Source organism: Cyprinodon tularosa, unplaced genomic scaffold (genome assembly GCF_016077235.1).
Source record: "Cyprinodon tularosa strain WSP-4 unplaced genomic scaffold, ASM1607723v1 ctg209, whole genome shotgun sequence".
Taxonomy (NCBI): domain Eukaryota; kingdom Metazoa; phylum Chordata; class Actinopteri; order Cyprinodontiformes; family Cyprinodontidae; genus Cyprinodon; species Cyprinodon tularosa.
The window spans coordinates 694,681-720,021 of record NW_024038774.1 but is presented as its reverse complement, the minus strand read 5'-3'; the positions used below and the strand labels follow the sequence as shown (position 1 = coordinate 720,021).

Below are 25,341 nucleotides of genomic sequence, written 5' to 3'. Positions count from 1 at the left end.
ATAAGAAACTTTGAAAGTAACCAAAGAAATCTTATTCTGTTCACATCTTTGCCAAAATGCTTTAAATTCACATAGATATACACTCACCGGCCACTTTATTAGGTACCCCATGCTAGTAACGGGTTGGACCCCCTTTTGCTTTCAGAACTGCCTCAGTTCTTCGGGGCATAGATTCAACAAGGTGCTGGAAGCATTCCTCAGGGAGTTTGGTCCGTATTGACATGATGGCATCACACAGTTGCCGCAGATTTGTCGGCTGCACATCCATGATGCGAATCTCCCGTTCCACCACATCCCAAAGATGTTCTATTGGATTGAGATCTGGTGACTGTGGAGGCCATTTGAGTACAGTGAACTCATTGTCATGTTCAAGAAACCAGTCTGAGATGATTCCAGCTTTATGACATGGCGCATTATCCTGCTGAAAGTAGCCATCAGAAGTTGGGTACATTGTGGTCATAAAGGGGTGGACATGGTCAGCAACAATACTCAGGTAGGCTGTGGCGTTGCAACGATGTTCAACTGGTACCAAGGGGCCCAAAGAGTGCCAAGAAAATATTCCCCACACCATGACACCACCAGCCTGAACCGTTGATACAAGGCAGGATGGAGCCATGCTTTCATGTTATAGAGGCCAAGTTCTGACCCTACCATCCGAATGTCGCAGCAGAAATCGAGACTCATCAGACCAGGCAACGTTTTTCCAATCTTCTATTGTCCAATTTCGATGAGCTTGTGCAAATTGTAGCCTCAGTTTCCTGTTCTTAGCTGAAATTAGTGGCACCCGGTGTGGTCTTCTGCTGCTGTAGCCCATCTGGCTCAAAGTTCGACGTACTGTGCGTTCAGAGATGCTCTTCTGCCCACCTTGGTTGTAACGGGTGGTTATTTGAGTTACTGTTGCCCTTCTATCAGCTCAAAACAGTCTGGCCATTCTCCTCTGACCTCTGGCATCAACAAGGCATTTCCGCCCACAGAATTGCCGCTCACTGGATGTTTTTTCGGACCATTCTCTGTAAACCCTATGGTTGTGCGTGAAAATCCCAGTAGATCCGCAGTTTCTGAAATACTCAGACCAGCCCTTCTGGCACCAACAATCATGCCACGTTCAAAGTCACCCAAATCACCTTTCTTCCCCATACTGATGCTCGGTTTGAACTGCAGGAGATTGTCTTGACCATGTCTACATGCCTAAATGCACTGAGTTGCCGCCATGTGATTGGCTGCTTAGAAATTAAGTGTTAACGAGCAGTTGGACAAGTGGACCTAATAAAGTGGCCAGTGAGTGTACATTGAAAGATGCACCAAACAATAAAAAATCGAATGGAGATTCAAGTTACATATTGTCTTTATTTTTATCAATGTTTAACTTTGAGGCTTAAAGTGCCACAGAAATGTAGCTTCTTTATCTTCTACACGGCTGCCAAATCAACCTTAGGTGAATTACTGCCCCCTGCTGTGCTGGAGCGTCTTTTTCACTGACTACTGAGGATACTCATGCTGTGTCCGAATGTCCGCCCTAAACCCTAAATCCCTCAATCACTTTATAGAGCAGGGACTTTATAGTGAACTCAGTTAACTGACCGTTCGTAAAGATGATCACTACTTTTCGCTCCCTGTTGGTCACGTAACTCTGCCTCCCTACACGGTGCCTGCACCATCTTTGTTATTTGTCGCAGCTGTCGGGTGGTGGTGGTGGTGACAGCAGGCCATTGGGACAACAAATCCCATGATACTTTGCGAGGAGAGCTCTCCTTATAAGGTGCATTGTGGGAAATTTCGAGTCCACTACTTTTTTTATTTACTAGACGTTTGGACACTCATCTAAAAAGGCGTAACCACTATATACTGATTAGGACAGACATTCGGACACAGCCTTAAGGGCTGGTTATACTCCCGCAGCAGTGTGTCGCAGTGAGCTTGTTGCAGATATTTTTGATTTATGCCCAATATTGAATCGTGTTATTCCACAACACAACAGGGACAATCACTAACTAGCTGTTGGTCTAGATACGGCCAAGGCGGTGAGGAAGTGGGAGCAACTTTGTGCGACAACATGAGTGCAAAAAAGGGATTGGGAGTCGGGATCCAGGTGGAAAAAGGGTCCCAGTGTTCTCATGCACCTTGCTTTTCCAGCTGGTTCAACAATGGCAGTCATACAAACAAAACAAATTGGTAAGGTACCAAACAGGAAATGAGGATAGTGTAGAGTGGATATAGATTTGACCAATCAGAGGCCTCCTGTCTGCGGCACTGTCTGCGGTTATTAAGTCACTTTTTTCATTCAGTAAAGTCCCTGTCACACTTTGACGATTTAGTCGCAGCAGATTCAGCATTATATCCGCTTTGAAGTTTATTGGTCGTGGCCATGGGCGTAAACGTAGGGAGGATCCATCACATGGTCATGGTCATGGTCACTCTATGATGGGGATGGGTCTGGAGGAGAACTGATGGATTCCTCCTGTAAACCCCCTTTTATACCAAAACACCACCAATAAGCCATTAAGCAGTTGCTGTAAGTGAGAAACACGTCCAGCGGTCTTCTTGAACTTGTCCGAAACTTTGATATGTGTTGGAGAGAAGTTTTTGATAAGTTATGCATAAGTTACTCATAGGTTTTGGGTAAACTAGATGCCATGACTTATGAGTAACTTACACTTAACGTATGTCAACAATTAGATGACTTACCTGTAACTTATGGCCCTCGTATGAGCATATGCAGGCATACGTCAAGACTTGCCGTATGTCGACATGTGCCAGCGTGCTCCAGCCTGCTCATAACTTATATAAAACGTATCCATAACTTATCCAATGTATGCCAGTGTTTTTGCCAGATTTCTCGTATGTCAGGCATAAGCTGGCTAAATCGTCAAGATGTGACAGTGGCTTTCTATGTTAGAAGTTATTTCCTTTGATATGTCTTAAAAATATGTTAACAAAGCAGGGACAAGTTCCTTTGTCGAGTTAGTTTGATTAAGCATGGTTAATATGGTTAGCAGTGCCTGCCTGTTCTTGTCTAAAGTGATTTCTTGGTCAGCACTGTCTCTCCGTCCCCCTGCATCCATAACCTGCATCCTTCCAGTGCTCTGCTCCTCTTACAACTTTCTTAATTTCAGTTCTTTCTCTTTCTGATTTGAAAAATCTGGTCCATGAACACCAACAACTAGTAAAAATGAGGGAAATACTCTCTTTAAAACACTACAGATGATTTATATCACGATCTTCTGATTTTGAAGGGGAAAGAGATGGGTATATGTAGAGTTTAAGCAATTTGGCGAGCAATGAAATAACAGTGGACCACTGTCTCCCAGCTCCACCGACCCACATATACGTTTCGATCATAATGGGTTGATGTTGCGCACTCGATAAGAAATCCCAGTTTTAAGCTTTGTTATATTCTCATTCGCTCTGAATACTGTCTAGATAAAACAATGTAACTAAATTTAGTTTGCAGACCTGCTTGTAAATACAGATCAAAGATTCAGGTTATTAAGGGATATTAACAAACCATTGCTTAAAGCACTGTTTGGAAATTAAACTGGTGATAATAAGACTTCTGATAGCTGCAATTATGGGATATATATTTACACTGTGTACATACAGTACAGTAGGTCAGAATAGACAATACTGCTACTTAAAAGGATATTAGCTTGTTTGCTGTGCACTCTTCCACAGTGTTTCATTTGAACATTTGATCTGTGAGATTTTCACTGACTCCTAGCAGGAATGTGTCCACAGATCAAAAGAAGTCTGTTTTCCCTTGATTTGATGAGACCTGTTCTCTAATTTATTTTGTTTTAATGTTGTAGTGAAACATGAAAAATGCACATTTTGGTTTAGAAAGGAATTTCCTAGTGAGCAATAGATCAGCTAGAACCCTTTGAATCAACAGGCCTGAAATTGACCAGGCTGTGGTGTTGTCCTCAGAGCTCAGAATAAAAAACAAAAAGCAACTAATGAAATAAAACCTTGTAAGAATAAAGGCATGCTGGTTGGATTTAATTGGAAGGTCTGAGCCTGTTTGCGTGTCAGAAAGAGCTGTTGTTTACAGTCTGCTTGGGTTTTACAATATTATGCCGGCAATCACATCAGAAGAAAAGAAAAAAGTGTGTTATTACTTTTTTTTTCTTTAATGCAAGCTTTTCAGTCTTCATGAGTCATGTTTTTAATTTTAATAAGCATTTTATTAAAGAGCCAAAAAGTAAAGCGAGGAGGAGATTAATCCACCATCCAGATCATATCATACAGTAAGCAGCTGCTTTTGTTGAGAAGTGAGTCACGCTTTAGACTTTCCTGTGTTTTGGAGAGCAGACACTTACTTGGAAAATATCATGCACACGCCCTAAAAACAAACAGCAATGGCCCTGTACATTGATATCAACCCCTTTACACAACCAGAACCCTCCTACGCCTTCTTTTTTATTTACACAACGCTCTTTATAGACATCTATCAGTCCTGAGGTGTTTTCAGTCAGGATCCCGACTTTATTTTTGTTTTATTCAAACACACTGTCGGGTGCTGGCATGGCAAATAGATGCTCCAGGTTTATGCAGTTGCAGATGCTAAATGGTCCAAACATCCTGGATTGGCTGGAAAAGAACCAAGGGGCGACTCTGGCAGCCTCCTATTTCGACCATGGAGCTGAGCATTAATTAATATGGTAATGATCTGTGAAGGTTCATTAACAGGCCGCCACAGAAGTAGCCACAGATACAGTATTAGGCCTGCTTGGAGTAATTAATGGAATAACTTTACTATAGTGGTAAATATTCATGGGCCCTTATGGTTTTTGTCTGCCCCGTGTGAAGAGAGAGGGCGGCCTGTCCATTAGAGGAGCTGAAGAGCTGTCCGCCATGAATGCAGGCTTTTTGTTGGGATTGGGTACATTTCAGTGGAGGAGTATTAATTCATATTTTAAGCATGCAATCTTTTAACAAAGCCAAAGGCACTGATAACATACCTGGGACTAGAGAGCATATTGTGAAGCTGTGACCCCTTCAGCAAATAGGCAAGTCCACTTCACTGGTTTGTGAACAGAATACAATGAGTCTCTATTCATGCTCAGATGTAGCAAAAGCTTTTCATTGCCATAGAAAATAAAATGAAAGAGAAAAACCTCCTGAAATAGGCAGTATTCGATGCACCCCCAGCTGTTACAGTGACACTTGTGGTATTTTACATAAAGAATACAAGCATCTGATCTTCTTGAGCTATCAAGCTAATGGCTAATGGGTATTTGTTGTGCTGTAACAGTTTCTTCGTCAAAAGTCACTTGTATTTCTATTTTCCACTTTGTTTAACACCACAGAAATACAACATTAGCTCCAGGCTTACTGGATAAGCTTGCAAAATGCTCCTTAGCTTCCTCTGTCTTCTGAAATTGTTGCATTTTGATTCATATTTCTAGCTTAGGTCTCTTACTGAGCATGCACATAACCCACCTAGGAGGGTAATTATCTCAACCAGGCGTTGTTCCATTTCCTAAAATTTCTATGCGGGAGTGTGTGATGGGCTCGGGTTTTCCCAGCCTGGTGAAGCAGCGTGTGCTTGTTTATCCTCACCCTGCGATATCTGCACCCCCACTGCTCCAAATGGCAATATTACCTCCTTGTGCTGTTTGAAATGGAGACAATTATCTGTTTAGGTATTACAAGATGGGCGTTATATTACGAGGAGAAAAGGCGTAGAGCTGCTATCACGATCCTGTTGTTGCCTTTTTCTCACCAATTCAACTGTTCAATCATTAAAATGATGGAACATTTATCTAAATGGATGTTATGCATTGGGTAAACTCATTTAGCTCCCGGGGCTCTTTCAGGTGATGGGAATTAATGATGTTTAGTAGTTTGAAACTGAAAATATCTGTCATTTGTCACCTCTCGCTATTGATTTACGATTCCATCGATGATATGTTAATTGAGGAGTAATGAATCACAATAATAGGGTAGTTATCTGGGAATGGTCCATTTTGCTGATTGTTCCACCTTCAGTAGAGCTCACAGCCAGCTAGGTGTTTTAACTCACAATTAAATGGACTATTCAGTGGTTAATTTATTTCCTCTAATAAATGTGCATTAACAAAAACACCAAGCAGTTTGATAAACAAAATATTTCTGTTCCAGGGTTTCAAAAGAAGTTTAAAAAAAAAAAAAAAAAAAGAGAAGAGGTGCTAAATCTACTTTCTTTCCTGCTGATTAAAGGGGAACACCGTTTTTTTTTTTTTACATTGGCCCCTTGATTTTACGTTATTACATCATGTTCTACTCACCCATATGAGTTTTGTTTCATTTGAAGCTGTTCTGAAGATATTTGGTTTTGTTATATCCAAGTAACGTCTTCCTATGGGCAAACGACATGAAGGCACAAACTAAACTGTTCATAATTTATTCTTTATGGTACGCCAGCATTAATAACATGTAGGCGAATCACTGTCCCCCAGACAATCCGCGGTTATATTTTTTATATTTCTATTTTTTAAAAACAAAGTGTGTATGATGTCATCCACGCACCGGATGACGTCATCCGGCGCGTGGCTGCAAAATCCCCTCCGACTTCCAGTGGCTGCGTAATTTAGGTTTTTAAAAAAAAAAAATAAATCGAGGGCAACCCGGATGTATATCTGGATGTGCGTGTGCAAATGAGCTGAGTGTACAGATCGTACCCTGACAGGATAGTTACAGCCATTACTTTATGTACCTTAAAGTTAAGATTTGACAAAAAACTTTTCATGTTTCCTGGTTAGCTCTCTTCATAATGTTGAAAGCTCATAAAGATTAAACCGAGCAACTTTGCTTTAATGCTCCGAGCTTCTTGTTATCTGCTAAAAGTCTTGCCCTCTCTCACTCTTTCACATGCCTATGCAATGATGCACAGGCAGTTCTGCAGGAAACAGTAGTTTTCTGTTGTGATTCTGTTATTGGACAGCTTACCGTTACTAAAACCAGCTGTTTGTATCAGTTATTACAGCTACACAAAAAGAGGTGATGTCCACAGGCACTTGTAGTTTAGGTATGGTGTGGTCCCTGAACATAGTAACATCAGATCAAGTTTCTAACGGACCGGAGCCATAGTTTTATTTAGGCTTAAAGTTTATTCAGTTTTCCTAAATTGTTTGCAGCAGCAGGAAAATTTATCTTTAAATGGGGAGCTTGATTAACAGCATACAAATAATTGGAAAAAAAGAACATTCATATACTATAAAGAACGGTCATCAGGAGCCTTATGCCTCCTGTGACGTCACCAGAGACGTGTGTTTGCTTCTCTTTCGACTAAATATCCGTGAATAAAGGCTTTGATGGTTTTTACAGAAAAGTCGGACTGTTTCTTTAAAGCTGAAGCTGGACAGTGTGTGCTGTGGGGTGTTTTTTTTTTTATCTCTCTTCATTATGTTTTAGATAAACACTTTGACAAATGCTTGGCCACAATTTTGACTGCCAAATGTAAACGGCAAAAAAGAACAGCGGTAGAAAAAAGTTTTTTTTCTTTCTTTCACATTTGGATATGCTTTAATGCTTTTATTCAAATTCACCTGTGATAGAGTCCTACAGTCACTTCTCAGTTTACCATAAAAATAAGATTCTGTTTCCCTCTCTCAGTTTTTTTCCCCCCTTTTTTCTTTTCCTGGGTTGAGTGCTCGTTTTGGGAAACTTGGTGCATGCAGAACAGGGCCACCCATGAGGACTGCTGCAGGGCAAAGCAGGTAGACGTACATGGTGTTTACCAGCGAAGGGGGGGCACAAGTGCAGCATCCACTAATATGAAGCGTTTTTGTCTTGCAAATCAAGCATTTAGTCACAGACAGGCTCATTGTTCATGCGTTATCATCAGTGGGTGTAGTTTTAGTTCACTGACAGATGGGAATGCGAGGATGTGTCGCGCCGGGACTCTAGTGGCTCAGAGAAGATAAGCGAAAGGTGCCTCCTGCCCCGCTCAGACCTCAGGTGGTAGCTCTCGTATTCCTCGCAGCCAATGCAGCTACAGGGACTGGTAAAGGACAAGCAAACAGCCCAGGAATGCAGAGAATTGATTTCTGCTGATGATTTCTCAGAACATATTTAGACTGGTTGTGAACGTTACAGTCTGATCAATACCAGCGGGTGGCCTTGTTTGTACACATGCAGTGGCTGATTCTGTTTTGTAAGTGCTGACGACAATCATTATTATTGTTAATTATTTCCGAACTATAAATAATCATTCATTTTTCTGTCTGCAGGGTGAGGAGGCTGTTTTCCTACCGCTGGAACTGGAGATTGCTTTGAATAAGCAAGTTCTTGTAGAAGGTAAACACACAATCATTCACCAGGCTGCAGCCTCCGCATGTGTGTGTGTGAATGCTCATTCAATTGGCTTAATAATTAACTTGAAGCTTGTGTGGTTTTCTTGTTTGTGCGCTGTATTTTGTGGGAGTGGGGCGGCATCAGTGGGTGGATCAGGGGACGTAACAGGTGCTCCCTGTTGCTTTTCTGACCAGCTGCCCTTCTGAAACCAGCATGGTGAGTAGTTAAGGGACAGAGCTTAGTCCTCTGGTTCGTTGTGCAATACTAGCGCGATTTAAAACAGAGGAAGTAGTGTAAAGGAAGCGGAGATGGCTGCTGAGGTTGGAGAAGTTTTAGGTGTGTTAATTCCCTGTTTACCCAACAAGGAGGGATTGCTTCGGGCACAAATGGTTGCAGAACAAGACGTCTTTGTCTTTGTTATTTATCCCTGGTTTAGTCTTCACACTAACGTTTGCTTTATAGTGACGGAGAACTTTTAGAGGATCAGTGGATCAGCAGTGGAACGTATAGGGAGGGGATCTGTCTGTGTGTGTGTGTAGGAGTGTGTATATAGATATGGGTGTTAGCACCTACGGGGCTTAGAGCATCAGAGGATTGTCTCTCTCTAGTCATTATATTTTTTTTAGTGGTAATCATTTTTCCCATCAGTTTAGTGTCTGTTTTTAAACAATTATAAACATTTTTCCCTGGTTTTGTTTCCCCCCCCCCCAAATTTTAAAAACAATAGAATTTGAATTGATTTGATAGAGTTTAGGATAAAAACCTGGTTTTGCCTTTTCAAACAAAGGTTATCATTAACTCCTCTACATTTCGATGATAATATTATAAGTCAAACTAAAAACACAAGTTTAGTAGGTACTGGGTTTAGACTTTTGTTTTTGCTATAAATCGAAAATAAATCTAAAAGAAATGGTGAAAACTTAATTTAGGTACAAGAAATGAAGCATCTAGTCCTTTATGGATTTTCAGATGTATTTTGTGCATGGAAAAACTTTTTTCACCTGCACTATTTGCTTTCAGTTAGCAGATCAGAGCCGGTTAAATGCAGATAGCCAATGGCTGTTGTTTTGGCAAAAACTATTTCTTATGTTTTCTGATGAGTGGTTCATGTTTTTTATTGTTTGTTTTGTTTTTGCAAAGCTTAAAAATGAAACTGTAATTTTTCTTTTTCTTGTAAAATGTAAACTTGTTTCTAAGCTTGTGGCCTTTAGTTCATATCCTGTAGACTGATTTGAAGTTTTTAATGTTGCTCTGGTTCAGGAACAGACATTTCAGGGTTTTAGATTAGTTGAATAATTTACCTTTTTTATGCTTTTTTATCATAAGCTGCTGCTTTTCTATCAAGTATTAAACTGAGTTTTCATTTTTAACAGTAATTTCCAGAAAGGTGCTTGCATGTCATGTAGCCATACATTTATTTAAAGAAATTGATGATTGGGATCTCTGTAAAAACTATATTAGCTTTACTTTGTGCTTCCTCTCCAACTTGTTAGCAATCATCCCTGATCAGGAACCTCTGTCTCAGCTCTGCTTCTGGAAAAAAAAAGTCACAGCTCAGGAACAAAGCCTTGCAAGAGGCACATTTCACATCATTTGTTGCTGTTTTTTCTGGAGTGCATTCTCTGCATACTCTGGTTCGCTCCACTGGGGCCCCTCAGCTGCATGCTCCAGATGAAAGATCAGCGCTGAAATGTTCCAAATGATCGTGTAATTAATGTTAATGTGGCCAAATCAGCTTAATTATTGACACAAGCGTCCAATGTGATTTTGATTGCGTTGCTTGTGCAGAAATCCCCACGGCAGCTTATGGGATTAATGCGTCTTGTTGTGAAAAGCTCCTTTAAAGTGCAGTGGAGTCAAGCAAGCGAGTATGTGAATAGCATGTATGGGGTTCCCTCTTTATATGGATCAGGCATACGTTAGGAAGGAGAACAAAGGGATTTCATCAGATGCAGCCTGACGAAAGTTAAAATTCCGATATGTGGAGTGTTTATAGTAGAAGCCACATATCTCTGTGAAAAAACTGCTTCTGATGTGTGCCGTATGTCTGGTTTGGATAGTTTAATGCAGACTTAATGGCATCCTGTTTGAACACCAAGGAAATCTTCAGAGGTCTGAAATATCTTTCTCTATCTTTAGAGCTTTAAGATATTTTTCTTGCAATCAGCATTATTTAGCTTTCATAAATTTACAACAACAAAACAACCTCTTGTGCAAACTAAGCATCAGCTGTGAAGCATTGAGTTAAAATACCACAATATCTCTGTATTTTAGAAAAATTGTTCTACATGATGAATTTTCTTGGAGTTTAAACCAGTGAACCATCGCTTTCCCCTACTGCTGCTAACAATGGAAGCATGTTAATTAATTACCACATTTTTTAACAAATGGATATCAGTTAGTGATACTTAGCTAAGTGTTATTGGATGACGGTAGAAAAGGGTTAGTTTCCTTAATAAGCCATCTGATCTGCAGTGCACAGCAACAGCTCACTTTTGTACTTACTCAAAAATTAATCAAAATTCTATTCAATTAAGTTTATTCACATGGTGTCAATTCACAACACTTTACCAATTCAGCTAGTTTAAGATAATTATTCAGATTGGTTTAAAGTTTTCTATGTAAGGAAACCCAACATTGACTTTGAGTCATTGACTTTGCATAATTCAATCCTCTTGGAAGAGGATTTAGTGACAGTGGGTAGAAAAACTCCATTCAGCAGAGCAGAACGGCCTGCTGCGAGTGACTGGGAAGTAGATAAGAGACAGGCAGACACACAAAAGGAAAACAAGCGCAGATCGAGGAATACTTTTCACTGTGGAAAGGTTACAGTTTAATGATTGCAGTCTCTCTTTTTGTGACTTCACCTAGGACAGAAACACAGCCAAACAGAAGAGCTCATAGCAGGATTTTGACTCTAGAGGGTCAAAGAGAGCATATACAGTTAGTCTAAGTAAAGCTAATCAAAGAATCTTCTAAAGCAAGACAGGACCAAGTGGATTGTCTCCAGAGGGAGACTGCCAGGCCAAAATAAGTGACTATATCAGAAAGAGAACATAAAGTATAAAAGTTAAAATAAATGCATATTATCAAAAAGGACAATTGGAGACAATTTTGCCTTACACCTCTACATTCTCCTATGTCCTCTATAGCAGCATATCCACAGCGATGGCTCAGATTGCCCTGGCCTCTCTAAGCTATATGAGATGAAAACTTTTAAGCTGCCTCTTAAAAATAAATGAGGTGTCTGCCTGATGACCTGAAAATGAAAGCTGGCTCCACAGGAGAGGAGCCTGAAAATGAAAGGTTCTACCTCCATTTTTGTTTTCAGAAACTTAAAATGTTGTCAGTTTTATGACCTTTTTTAGTGGTCTTACTTATTAGCATAACTAGACTTAGACAACTTTTATTGTCATTTTGTATACACAGAGTGTATACAATACAAATTTTCATTTTGTACAGCTCTCATGACATTTCCATTTCTTAAAGTGCAGCAGTGGTCAAATGTAAACTAATACATACATGGTGCAAAAAAACATTAATGTGGTCAGTAGGGGCGAGTATTGGCATGGGTTTTGTGATACAATATGTTTCATGATACGATATTATCATGATATTGCAATATAACTATATATTGTGATATTTTTCTCAGCTATCAAAATTAAATGTATAGCTAAATGTATAGCTGGTGCTGTATATGTTCATCAGAAGATATTTATCATTTAGTTATTTTGGGTTTTATTTAGTCCACATTTTCCACTGTGACTGCCTCAACTACATATATGGAGCTGCCTCGCACTGCAAAAGCCTTCATTACTCTCTTCATATTCTGGGAAATGAGTTCATATTCAGTCACCTATTGAAAAATCGATACCAGGAGCTGAAAGATTGATATATCGGGCAGCGAAAACTCAATCAAAAATCAGCCAAAACGATTTTTTCCCCCTAGTGGTCAGTTTGATGCAGTGTCATGATTTAGATTTTAACATACACTATATTGCCAAAAGTATTTGCTCACCCATCCAAATTATTGGAATCAGGTGTTCCAATCACTTCCATGGCCACAGGTGTATAAATTCAAGCACCTAGGCATGCAGACTGTTTTTACAAACATTTGTGAAAGATTGGGTCGCTCTCAGGAGCTCAGTGAATTCCAGCGTGGAACTGTGATAGGATGCCACCTGTGCAACAAATCCAGTCGTGAAATTTCCTCGCTCCTAAATATTCCACAGTCAACTGTCAGCTGTATTATAAGAAAATGGAAGTGTTTGGGAACGACAGCAACTCAGCCACGAAGTGGTAGGCCACGTAAACTGACGGAGCGGGGTCAGCGGATGCTGAAGCGCATAGTGCGAAGAGGTCGCCAACTTTCTGCAGAGTCAATCACTACAGACCTCCAAACTTCATGTGGCCTTCAGATTAGCTCAAGAACTGTGCGCAGAGAGCTTCATGGAATGGGTTTCCATGGTCGAGCAGCTGCATCCAAGCCATACATCACCAAGTGCAATGCAAAGCGTCGGATGCGGTGGTGTAAAGCACGCCGCCACTGGACTCTAGAGCAGTGGAGACGCGTTCTCTGGAGTGACGAATCGCGCTTCTCCATCTGGCAATCTGATGGACGGGTCTGGGTTTGGCGGTTGCCAGGAGAACGGTACTTGTCTGACTGCATTGTGCCAAGTGTAAAGTTTGGTGAAGGGGGGATTATGGTGTGGGGTTGTTTTTCAGGAGCTGGGCTTGGCCCCTTAGTTCCAAGGAAAGGAACTCTGAATGCTTCAGCATACCAAGACATTTTGGACAATTCCATGCTCCCAACTTTGTGGGAACAGTTTGGAGCTGGCCCCTTCCTCTTCCAACATGACTGTGCACCAGTGCACAAAGCAAGGTCCATAAAGACATGGATGACAGAGTCTGGTGTGGATGAACTTGACTGGCCTGCACAGAGTCCTGACCTCAACCCGATAGAACACCTTTGGGATGAATTAGAGCGGAGACTGAGAGCCAGGCCTTCTCGTCCAACATCAGTGTGCGACCTCACAAATGCGCTTCTGGAAGAATGGTCAAAAATTCCCATAAACACACTCCTAAACCTTGTGGACAGCCTTCCCAGAAGAGTTGAAGCTGTTCTAGCTGCAAAGGGTGGACCGACGTCATATTGAACCCTATGGATTAGGAACGGGATGTCACTTAAGCTCATATGTGAGTCAAGGCAGGTGAGCAAATACTTTTGGCAATATAGTGTATAAGAGAGTAGTAGCAACTAGTGTTGCACCGATGCCATTTTTTGGCCCCGATACCGATACCTGGCTGTGCCCATCTGTTTGAAATTGATGTGTGTGTATTAGGGCTGCAACTAACGATTATTTTAAAAATCGATGAATCGGACGATTATTTTTTCGATTAATCGATGAATCGGACAAAAAATATTTTTTATATTAACCTCTTTATTCCAAAATAAACATTTTAGACAGAACAAACAAGCACACAAGTACAGGTTGCTCATTAACTGTACTGGTGCAATATGAAAAATAAATGTGTTAAAACTAAGCAAACTTACATGAGAAATGTAGCTGTACATCCACAAAATATAGGGTACTTTGTTTCATAAAGCGCAAAAAAGACAGGCATTTTTGTTTTTAAAAGCCCCTAAGGGGTTCAAACAATAGGCCCCCCAATTTCAACTAATGAGTTTTTTTTAGACTAGAAGAGTTCTGCCTTTTAAGACAGGAAATTATAGCAGTTAAAGTTACTACTTGAGAAAATACTGAACCATAGAGATAAAAATAGCCCTGTGGTTCAAATTATAAATTGTATTTGGAATAAAAATGAGAGAACTAGGGGTGCTAAAAAACACATCCTCCAAAGACAGATATTTACATGGAAATGTGGCAGATAATTAATTGACATATTACTGATCTTGCTGGATTTTATTCTGCTTTACTTCCATAAATTGCAGGATCTTCTTTACTTTACTTTGCCAGAAGATTTAAACTTTAAAAGCCTTGCCCTCATAATTTGCAAGTTAATTTATTTATAAAGTAAATGTAAACGCTGCTTAAGCTAATTCAAATGAAATTAAAAGTAAAATAAGTAGCCAACCTTATCCCTGTCTGTAACCTACTAACACGGTAAGGAAAGCATCAGATGAGCTACCTGAGAAACTGACGTTACGTTTCCCCACTTTAAAACGAAACAAACATGGTGGTTCTGTGCCATGTTAATTTCTTTTGACAAAAGTTGCATGTTATCACTTTTTTCACTTTACAAAGCGCAGGCTATTTTAATTATTGTGATCAATTTGCGCCGTCAATCCCGGTGCATGCGCGCTTCATTTGCAGTCTGGACGCTGAGGCTCTGACTGCAGCGCTGAGAGGGACTCCTTCGGGAAAACGCGGTTGGGGTGGGGGAGGCGCCCCACGGCAGAGTAGGAACGATACATGCTTTCACATAAGAGTCTCCAAAAGCCGCCAGTGACACCGAAAAAAGTCGCCAGATTTGTCGTTAGTCGCTTTTTTGAAAAATAGTCGCTGGAGGGGTCTGAAAAGTCGCTGAGTTGGCAACACTGCACCTGCGGCGCTGACTCGCTCTGCCGTATTTTTTTTTCTTCCTCTTTCAGTCAAGAGGCAGTGATGACGGCGCGGCAGATGACGCATTAATCGCGCGACACAACTAATCGATGATGAAATTCGTTGCCAACGCTTTTAAAAGTCGATTTTTATCGATTTTATCGATTCGTTGTTGCAGCCCTAGTGTGTATGTATGAAAAACTGCATACTACTTGGGTGTAAAATAATGGCTTTGTCAAGCTGCTGTCTACCTTTGGGAAGCAGGAAAAAGACTTAATACACAGTGAATCCAGTAGAACTTTTTATTGGGTGACAATAGTTAAATAAACTTTTGGCTCTAAAAATGGTATCGGTGCCCTATTTGTTGGTTCTCGCTGATACCGATACCACCATTTCAGTGCAGTATCAGGGCCCCGTCTGATACTAGTATCGGTATCGATGCAAAACACGGATAGTAACTACCTACTACCAACCTACAGACATGTCTTGTGGCTCAAAAGCAGGTTCAAAGCAGGATGAATATTATCAATTAATGAATTGATCTCAAGTTCACTGATGGTATGGATCAGCTAACATTTAATTGATAGGCGGCCATTTTCATAAAAAAACAGACTTTTTCTCCTTCATCAAGAGCATCAACATACTTTACACATACATTACATAAAGGGGTAAATATATTTTTATAATACCTTGAACTAAAAAAGTACTTCATCATATTTCAACAATTTATTCTGCAGCTGTATTAAACACTGACTGGGTTAAAAAAAATTTTCATATATATTTATAAACTAGACATGTTATAAGATAAAACAAAACACTATAAAACTTATCATAAAAGAATAAAACTCTAAAAAGGGTTCCAAATCTTAATAGATTAAATGCCAAAAGATTATCCAAAGTAAAATCAAAGAAGAGGCCTACCATGACTATGAAGCTGATCCCAGTGGAAATATTTTGCTCTTCATTTGTCCCTAACCATGTAGGTGCAGTAATAGCCATGCCAGTCCAAGGACTGACTGCAGTTCTACTGTAAGGTGCCTTAGTCACGGTCAATGACCGGTGTACCTGATGTGTAACAACCATACCATGCATATTGCTTTAGGTTAATAGAATCTATTAATTAGGCCATGTATATTTCCTTTTTTTTATACAACTCGACTACTGCATGTATTGTATAAACAAGGTTTTTCCTAATATTTACCCTTTGCTTTGGTTTGTGCTACTTTCCTTCTTAGTGTTAAAGTTCCCTAGTCGACTTTTTATGGAAGTGTTATGAATAAACAAGTGGCTGTGTGAGCTGGACCTGCAGAAAGGTCGTGTTCAGATTTATGCCGGGATGAAAATAGGGCCTCTGTTATAGTTCCCTTCACTGCATTTATTGCTTACTTTAAAAAAGTAATTTCTTTATATCAGCATCAAGCTGAAAATTGCCATGTATTAGTATTAGGCTTAGTAAGCCTCTAATTCTGTGGCATTTACAGCCGGCTGTGTTTCCATGCATTTATAACGCTTTGATTCTTAAGAGCTCTTTTAATCGCTTATGCCTAGCTCAGAACATAATAAACAACTCGCTGTAGCGAAAGTGCCACATGGGGGAGATTTCCAGCTAGAGAGTTAAATGCTTCTGTCACTGGCAGTTTAGCTGCTGTGTTTTTCATGCACTGTAAGTACCGTAATCTACTCTCTGAGCTTATCTGCTTTGGTTACAAACAGTGACAGGCGGAATAGACGCAGGGCGGCATGAAAATGAAAAATTATTGTCCCTACAAGCATGGGACAATGGAGGCTGGTGCAAGAGGCACAAAGCGAAGCTGTTGCTTCTTCTGCCTTTTTCCTGTTGATTGAGATCACAGGATGTGTCAGAGTATTCTAAACACCCTCACCTGGCCACCGTCTGCTCGCCCTATCTGATCCTGCGCTCCCATCAGCTGCTATCAGAAGACACTCTGGCAGATCGCCCAGCTCTGTGTTCTCTCACTGAACAGGTTGCACAGCGAAATGCACGACTAATGCTGAATACAGTATGTTACTCAACGGGGCATCCTTCTGTTGCATCTTTCACTTGTATGATTCTCTGATGAGAAGGGTGGAAGTGGGCCGACCATAGATATGTGATCTCAGAACCACCTAAAATACCTTCGGGGGAAAAAAAGAAGAAAAAAAATACACAGGTTGTAGGTTGCAATCTATTTTTCTATCAGTGACAAACAGGCAAGTCTTCTCCTGGTCTGAAGTGTATTGACACATTCATACAGTGTGGTCTGGCTTTGATAGTGTCAGTCAGCTACCAGGCGCAGACGTCTAACATGACAGGGTCGCAGAGTGAGATTGGCTGAAGTGACAGAAGTAAGCAAAATCCGTCTGCAGATGAACTTTTTTATTTCATAATGAAAACAATATGAAAAGAGCTTGGGCCAGATGTTTGTGTGTGTAAGGGTACTATATATTGTCTATATATATATATATTATTTTATATATATATATATATATATATATATATATATATGCTTGTGTGTGTAAGCGTACTATATATACACAATAAATCAGTTTTATGCATGTTAACAAGTGTGGTTTGAAGTTTGAAGATCAAGCCCATCTGTGTTGAATAAAAAATAACACCCTGAACATGGTAATGTAACATGGTAATGGTTGCATGATGCTGTGGGACTGCTCTGCTTTAGCAGCGTTTTTAAGGTGCCAGATTTGAATGGATAAACTATTGATTCTGGGTTCCCTTCACAGCTAAATATACAGCCATCTTCCAATGGAGCACTTTCTATCAGAACAATTTAAAGTTTGGATCTAAAATGACTGAAGAATCTGTGGCTGAATGGTTCCAGATTCTTCCCATCTAAGATGATTCTACAAGGTGTTGATGCATGGAAGCTGGAATCAAAGCAAGACTCACTTTTTAGATGTGTTTGTGCTTCTTTCTGAAGCTCTCTTAAAATCAAAATATACACTGAAGGTTTGAGAAGCTGATTTGAGTTCTTCTGAAATCGACTCTCTGTGTTTCAATACATATTTAGAGAATTCTTACTGCTTTGTGAGAGTTTAAGGAAGTTTCACACAAGCTGCTCCATTCTGATGTGGGTGTTTTGACTTTGTTGCAACACACTTCATGTCATGCTATATATGAGTCTGGGCCTCCTTTTTCATTCTCTGTTTATTTTAGAAAACAAATCCCTTTTTAGGGATAAAGCACCTGGTGGGGGCTACTTAATGGAATGGCTACAGCCCTATGCAAATAAACAGCTTGCATTTTTTTGGAGCGAGATTAGGAATGAGGTTGAGAGGGAGAGCTGGAACTGGAGAGAGGTGGCTGAAAACCAAACAAAAGAAATAAACATGAGGAGAGGACATAAGTGGAGGAGTCTGCTTTCTGCTTAAGTGGACAGTGAGGAATCATTTATTTTTCAGCTTTGTGCTAAGGTCAAACTTTGTTTTGATTTGGACGGCCTGTAAATCAACACTGGTAACTCAGAAAAAGTAAAAAAAAAAAAATAAAATCAGGGATTTGTTTTCATCTGCACACACAGCAACATGCGGTCATGCATTTCCTTAAGCTGTGAAAAAAAAAGATAAGACAAGCACAAGTAGAGCGAGTGAAAAAGGAAGGAAAGCAAGTAACCAGTGATACCTGTAGCAGTTTGGGGAAGTCATTATTTGAAAAAAGAAGAAGCTTGAGCTAATTTGAACTGAGTGAAGCTAAAACTTCAGCACTTGAGGCTTTCAGCATATGTGTGTTGAACAGTTTTGCCTAAAGTGCAGCTCTGAGTTGGTCGTTTTCTTAGCAGCTTTTCATCTATATACACCAGTTAACCATCATTAAATTAGTTGATGATTATTTTGATGATTGATTAATCACAATTAATCCAATGAATAGTTTCAGCACTCTAACATCTGGACACATTATGCTGAACTATTTTACACAAATCACAGATTTTCTTCTATTTAGAAAACATATCTACTTTCTCTGGTTTATATTGTGATCTATTTTCTTCATATCTACAAAACAGCGCCGTTTCTTTTCTTTGTAATTCCCTTTATTATACCACAATGGGGAAAATCACTCTATGCATTTGAACCCATCCCCTTGGGAGGCAGTGGGCTGCCATTGTGCGGTGCCAAGGGAGCAGTGTGGGGTTAAGGGTTTTGCTCAGCATCATGCAACCATTACCAACTCAGAGTGCAGGCTGTGTGGATCGAACCGGGCACTTAAACCGTCTCAGAGCAGAAGCACACTGCTCTAACCCAATAGGCCAAAACTCCACTTCTTTCTTTCAGGGATTTTTACAGTTATACTGTAAAGTGTGATACGGCCATGTTTTTTGCTGTGGATAATCCAGCTGATTAACTGCTGGTCATTGGTCCAGAATTTAATATTATTTAAACTGATGTTGAGCAGAAAAGTGTGGATTCAGTTTTACTTCCTGCTTTGATGAGTTGTTTAATCCCAGCTTTAGGTTTCATACACACTTGACCTAAACCTTGTGGTTGGTTTAAAGTTCGTTAGGAGACAAACAAAGCATTTTTGCAGAGAAACCAGTTCAGGATATACATGTTGTGGGAGGCTAAAAAGTTAAAACAGTTTTTCTCTCACTGTTCTACTCCCTCTATCACTTTTTATGGGGCAGTGAAAACTTTCACAATATTTTTTCTTGACATCATTTATTTTATTTTTTTCTTTTCTTGTTACTCGGCTGAAGTTTATGGGAACATGGATGGAAAAAGAAGTCTTTACAAACTTAGCCAGTGCAGCGTGGATGTGGCCTGAAATGGACAGAAACCAGTCAAATGCTATTTCTAACCAGTGTGGGTTTATTTGTGTAATCAAAGGACAGAACTGGATGCATTTTTTTTAAAGCTGATATTTATTTATGATTCCTCTCCTCTTTCCTCCCCCCTTTCTCTGATTTTAGCCTTGGCTCCTGCATTGTTTTCATAAACAAAGTCTCTCTGGCCGGGCAGGAAAAAAAAAATAACGAAAAAAAAAAAAAAAAAAACAGGGCTCAGTGCACTGAAAACAGGAATGACAAACACCATTAGCTGAAAAATTTCCATCTCATTGCAACTATGTTATTGTTTACTTTACCATACGTGTCCTAATATGGTTACCTCCCTGTGGAGGCGGCCCAGAGCAAAGCCGAGGGGCCCTCGCCGGGGGGCGGGGGGACTGCAGCTGCCACTTAGACAATAAGAAACAAATGTCACAGCTCGGCAACACAGACCGCCTTTCACAGGCCTACAGTACTTGGCCCTCTCTGCAGCCTGGCTCGGGTTCCTGTGTGATTTTTATCTACTCTTCAGTGTTGGATGTCCCTACATTATGCCCCCACCTTTCTTCTCAGTCCCCTCTTCTTGTCTTCTCCCTGTCTTTCTTTATTTGTCTGTATCTCTCCATCCATCTCTGTCCAGCTCCTGTTGTTAGCGATGTGCAGGCTGACTGATGGGCCTGTGTTTGCTGTGTGAAGTTATTTGGAGTCGTTGCTGCCCTCCTCAGTGCGGCCGAGCAGAGGCCGGTTCAGATGCAGGTCGCGCCCTGTCACGTTTGGTTTGGAGATCTTTTGCTGATGCTTAGAGGCTTTATGAAAATTAAAGCAGGGACGCACAAACTAAGAGGAGTGGAGAAGATGTAGCATTGTTTTCTATGTTATTAACATCTTCATTTCAATACTTGTGATGTCATCATTCCCCTTTCCAAAAGCTTATTTTTCCCTCAACTTGCTATTATTTATAAGCTTATTGGGGTTCTATGTGACAGATCAGTATTCTACTGCTTCCATGTCTTCCCCCGCTCTACGTCCCTCCATCTCCCCACCCAACCATAACCAGCTTTCCTGTCTCTGCTGGAGAAAGCATCTCCATGGCATGATTATGCCACTGTCTTGTTTCACCACAGAGATGCTTTGTTCCAGAGTTGGTGGTTCATCAGATATAGTCGTATGGGTCTGATGTGGATTGTGTCATTTTCCAAATACCAGCTTTAATACTGTCATTTAAAGGGCACATCAAAAAAGGATTGGTCACAGGATGAGCAGTAGAACCAAGGCAACATCAATGCTAGTTTTAGCAAAAAAATAATTTTAGAAGACCTGTGGTTTTCTACATTTTGGATATTTTATCTCTTGTAATGTCGTTTATATTCTGTTAGAAATCAGAATATTTTCTCATCTCTCATTAATGATTTTCAAGTTTCAAAGGTGTTTTGGGAGTTATTTTAGCTCTGTTTTTTCCTGCTGTTTATGGTCTTTGATTGTTGCCATTTTCACCTATTTGTTAGTAAACTAAACTCTTATGTCTCTCTTGTGTTCATATGTCTTATTATTTCTGTTAGATCTCTTCCCTGCATTCCTTTCTGTGTGCTCCTGTTTATTACTCAGCTCCCTCTGCCTTCCTTAGATTCTGCCTGACTGCTCCCACCAGTTTCTCACACCTCCTTGGTCCCATGGCTCATTGCTGGAGTCTTAGGTTACTCTGCCTCCCTGAATAGAGGTGTATGCCACACTTTTCAGAATTTTCTCCCTGAAAAACAGAGCAAAAGTCGTATCCTCTTCCTTCCATCGTTTACCATTTTGTGTTGATTTTTCATAAGAAATTTCAATCTAAAACTTAAAGATTGGTGTGAACATTTTAAAGGGGTGTCAGTGTTGTATTTATTTTTTTATTCATCCAGCTTATTTGTTGGATGCCTCTTTTGAAAAACCATAGATTCTTTAAGACGGGGAGCTTCATCAAAGGGGAGGCCAGAAACGGCTGAAAAACTGTTTTTTTCTGCTGATTGGCAGAGGATGATGACAGCCTCACCTCGATCCTAAAATCCTCACGTTTATGATATTTACCTAGTATTATCTGCGCCTGCGGATGAACGGGAGGACAGAACATGAGGAATGTAGAAGGTCAGCTCGCGTGATTTACTCAGTACAGAGCCACAGAATCCTTGGGAAAATACTTGGGCTGGATTCAAACAGACATCATGTGATATGTTCTTAACACTGACCTTTAAAGTCAGGCATTCTTGTGCTTCGGCGATAAAAAGTGATCCACCGAATATTTAGAAGAACACTTTCCTTTATAAATGATGTGCACAGTATTATTATTATTATTTTTTGTTATTGTTGTTTTTTTTTTTTACATTTGATGGATTTCTGTTGCAGGTTAAAAGTCCCCTAGCTTAAAGCTATTTATATAATTGAGGATGCTGAGTCATTACCTGAAAATATCAATATTATTAAAATATAGTCAGGTTAAAAGTAGTGAATACCACAGAAATACATGAAACCGTGATAAACATGCAATCTGATTCCCCCCTGACTAAGAACACACACGCAGTGAGTCACACTGAACTGAATAAGTTGAGATACATGTACACCGAAAGAGCTGCAAATACTTTGCAATGATTACAATGATTGTCTTTTGACATTTAGCTTTACCCCTAGTTAACTGTAACACTTTACTACTTTAGGAGAGTTTGTTTGCAGATTACTCTGATTTCCAGCCCGTCGCAGGCATATTTTGTTGCTTCTCTATTTGGAATGACTTTATTTCAAGCAGTCAGCAGGGAAAGACTATACCCACGTTGACGTTGATGAACTTTGCGAAAGCTTGTTTACGAGCTTCAAGGTCAGTTTCTGCGAAAGGCAGCAGGCTTACTTGTAAACATTACAGCCAGAGATGTGTAGGCATTGTAAATGCATAAAGGTGCAGCCCAGGTTACAGTGGAACATTTTCTCCCTCTCTCTCCCCTCCATGCTTTTATCTTACCTTTGTCCTGTTGGTGATAGAAAAACTGCTTTTCCCATATGTGTGCTTATTTTTTTTTCTCCTTTCCCTGAAAGCACTTTAAAGTACAGCATAGACGAACGAAAAAGAAAAAAAAGAACATCCATATGGCAATGATGTGTAAACACAACAACAGCCATTAGACATGGGCTGAAATGTAATGAAGCTGTTTACCTTGGTTAGCCTGTCAGAACGCTGCGTCTATTTAAACTAGAGCTGCACAACATGTAAGAACATTCCACGGAGATTTTATTAGTTTATATATATATATATATATAGTTAATATTGCTCTGTTTTTTTTTTCTTTTTATTTCCTACACACCTTTATAATGTAGCTCTGCATGTGCTGCCATAAGACACTGTCCAACTGGATTACATTAGCAAGCAGAAAGGCCAGCTCGCTACAGAAAATGAATAACCACACTGATATTGCAAAGATTATATATTTATGATAAACCTTTTTTCTGTAAAATATAAATTATGATTAGTTGTCATTAATGAGTTATTGAAATAATCTATAACCGTTTTAAAAGTGCATCATCCAGACTGTATACCTTTAACATTTAACATGGGAAACATTCTTTGTTTTTTAATGTGCTTTATTCAGAACTGATTGTTAATCAGTTATTGAAAAAAAAACATCTACAAATTAGAACTAGCAATATAATCGATATCTACAGCCCCAGCTCACATCATGCATTTATTTAAGAGTGCATTGTGATGATTAGTCGATGAGTTATTATTACTGTTTTTTTATAGATCATGTTTAGTTTGGTTACTGAAAATGTCAACAATTTATTCAGTGAATACCCAATAATACCAAATAACCGTTTAGTCAGCTATTTAGGGCGTTCTCTCATCTTTTTAATTAGAGATGTACAGATCTGATACCTGGATGGGATATCGTGATCTGAGATTAGAGAGCGTATTCCAGTTCACTTTACATGGTCTCTCTTTTTGCTGCATATCTGTTAATAAATATTAGATACATTTATATCTGTATTAATTTTGTTACCTTTTTTAACAATGTTATGTCGAGGTGAAAACCTTGTTTCAATATGGTTAATTCATTCATCAGCAGAATCGGATCAGTATCGGATATCAGCCGATATGTTCAGCCCTGGTATTGGTATCAGATTAGATCGGAAAAAACTGGATCAATTCATCTCTACTTTTAATACATAGATAATTAATTTCTCTCAAATGTTTTTGAGGTTCCAATTGAAACTGTAGTTGAAACTACATTTTGGATTGGGACATATTTGCTTACTAAGACTAAGGTTTTCTTTCTATTGTCCCAAACCAAACAAAAACAATCAACAAATAAAGATAACACTGAAAAAAAGTCTTATGGATACATGCATGAAAAACTTGTTTTCAACAGAGCCAGCAGTTGTGACTGGAAGGCAGGTAGTTGTAGCTGAGAGTAAAAGTAAAACCCACCTTCATTTTATCATTGAACCTCAATCCATTTAGTCATGACTGTAGCAAATATAGATGTGCTCATAGGCAGCATCCCTGGAACTGAGGCAGAGGTCTGATATGCTGCCCTGTTACAAAACTGGTTTCTCTTTCTTTTCCTATACTGGCTGATTGTTTACTGGATAATCCAACGGCTGCTGAAAGATTGATGAAAATCTTAGGTAGGAAAGGCTCAGTATGGGGTAACCAGGGTGTATTACGTTAAGCATATGCATGTTAATAATGATTATAAAATTACTATATCGCTTGTTTTTAAATCAGGAATATTTTCAGACCTATAATGTGTATATCTGTTGAATCAATCTAAAAGAACAGACATTTTTCTTTCATTTAAACCCTGACACATCCACAGAGGAATAAGAGAGCAACCAGTTAGGGTGGGGCTGTAATTTACGCTCCCTAAACTTGGAGCGAACTCCATTCTGGCTGTTTCTACAACATTTAATTAAAAGGATTTAAACCTTAGAATATTAAGACAGAAAGTTAAACTTGAAACTTAGTACAGTCCTAAAATCCATGATAAACCTTAGTACTAGTTTATAGTCTGTACCAAAATCCTCACATCTGGTGATGTTTTCTTGTGGTAAATAAGTAAGTAAGTAAGGTGACTAATGCTAGCAGGCTTCTCCTTTTAGTCTGACACATTTGATTGGAATGCAGCTATAGCTCTACCATATGTTTGGTTTATTCCTTTCCTGCTCATTTAGATCATCATGTTAGGACAAACTGTACAGAAAACATACATTTTTGTGATTTCCTGTCTGTATTAGTTTTTGAATATTTAGGTGATATCTTTTTCTCTGCAGACTGTAAGATGACTTCCATCCAATTCAGGATGCTGCAGCAGCCAAACTATGGAGAGAAAAGCTTTTTTTTGTTTATTGTAATCATCTTTGGTCATCTGAGGTTGATTAGGGAAACGTATTCAAGCTCTTCTGCTTGGTCACAAATTCTACAATATTCCACTTGTTACAGAAAAATATTGCATTCATTATCATCTTTCTTTCTTTGTGAATCCGTGAAACAGTAGGATTCTAGCTGTATACTCCTCCACACCTCTGTATCTTCCTCTCTACCTTTCCTGATTCTTGGGCTAATACCAATGCCACCACGCTCATCAATGGACCCACTGCAGAGAAAGAAAAAAAAAAACACCTGCATCCTATCTTCATGTTTCTATTTTTAATGGAGTGCATCTTTGTATTTGAAGTTTTCTGAGAAACTACAGCAGGAAAAAAGC

General features: G+C 39.5%; 1 protein-coding gene across 13 annotated transcripts in view; it reads left to right on the top strand.

Moving 5' to 3' along the window:
* Positions 1-25,341, top strand: part of foxp1b (forkhead box P1b) — a 232,979-nt gene that overhangs the window by 65,532 nt on the left and 142,106 nt on the right. For 11 of the 13 annotated variants that reach the window (XM_038285226.1, XM_038285238.1, XM_038285234.1 and 8 more), the window contains one exon: positions 8,211-8,277. The gene's annotated coding sequence lies outside the window, so the exon portion shown is untranslated. Of the gene's footprint in view, positions 1-7,952; positions 8,135-8,210; positions 8,278-8,434; positions 8,491-25,341 lie in introns of those variants that run through there. The other 2 variants (XM_038285229.1, XM_038285230.1) reach the window with 2 other exon arrangements.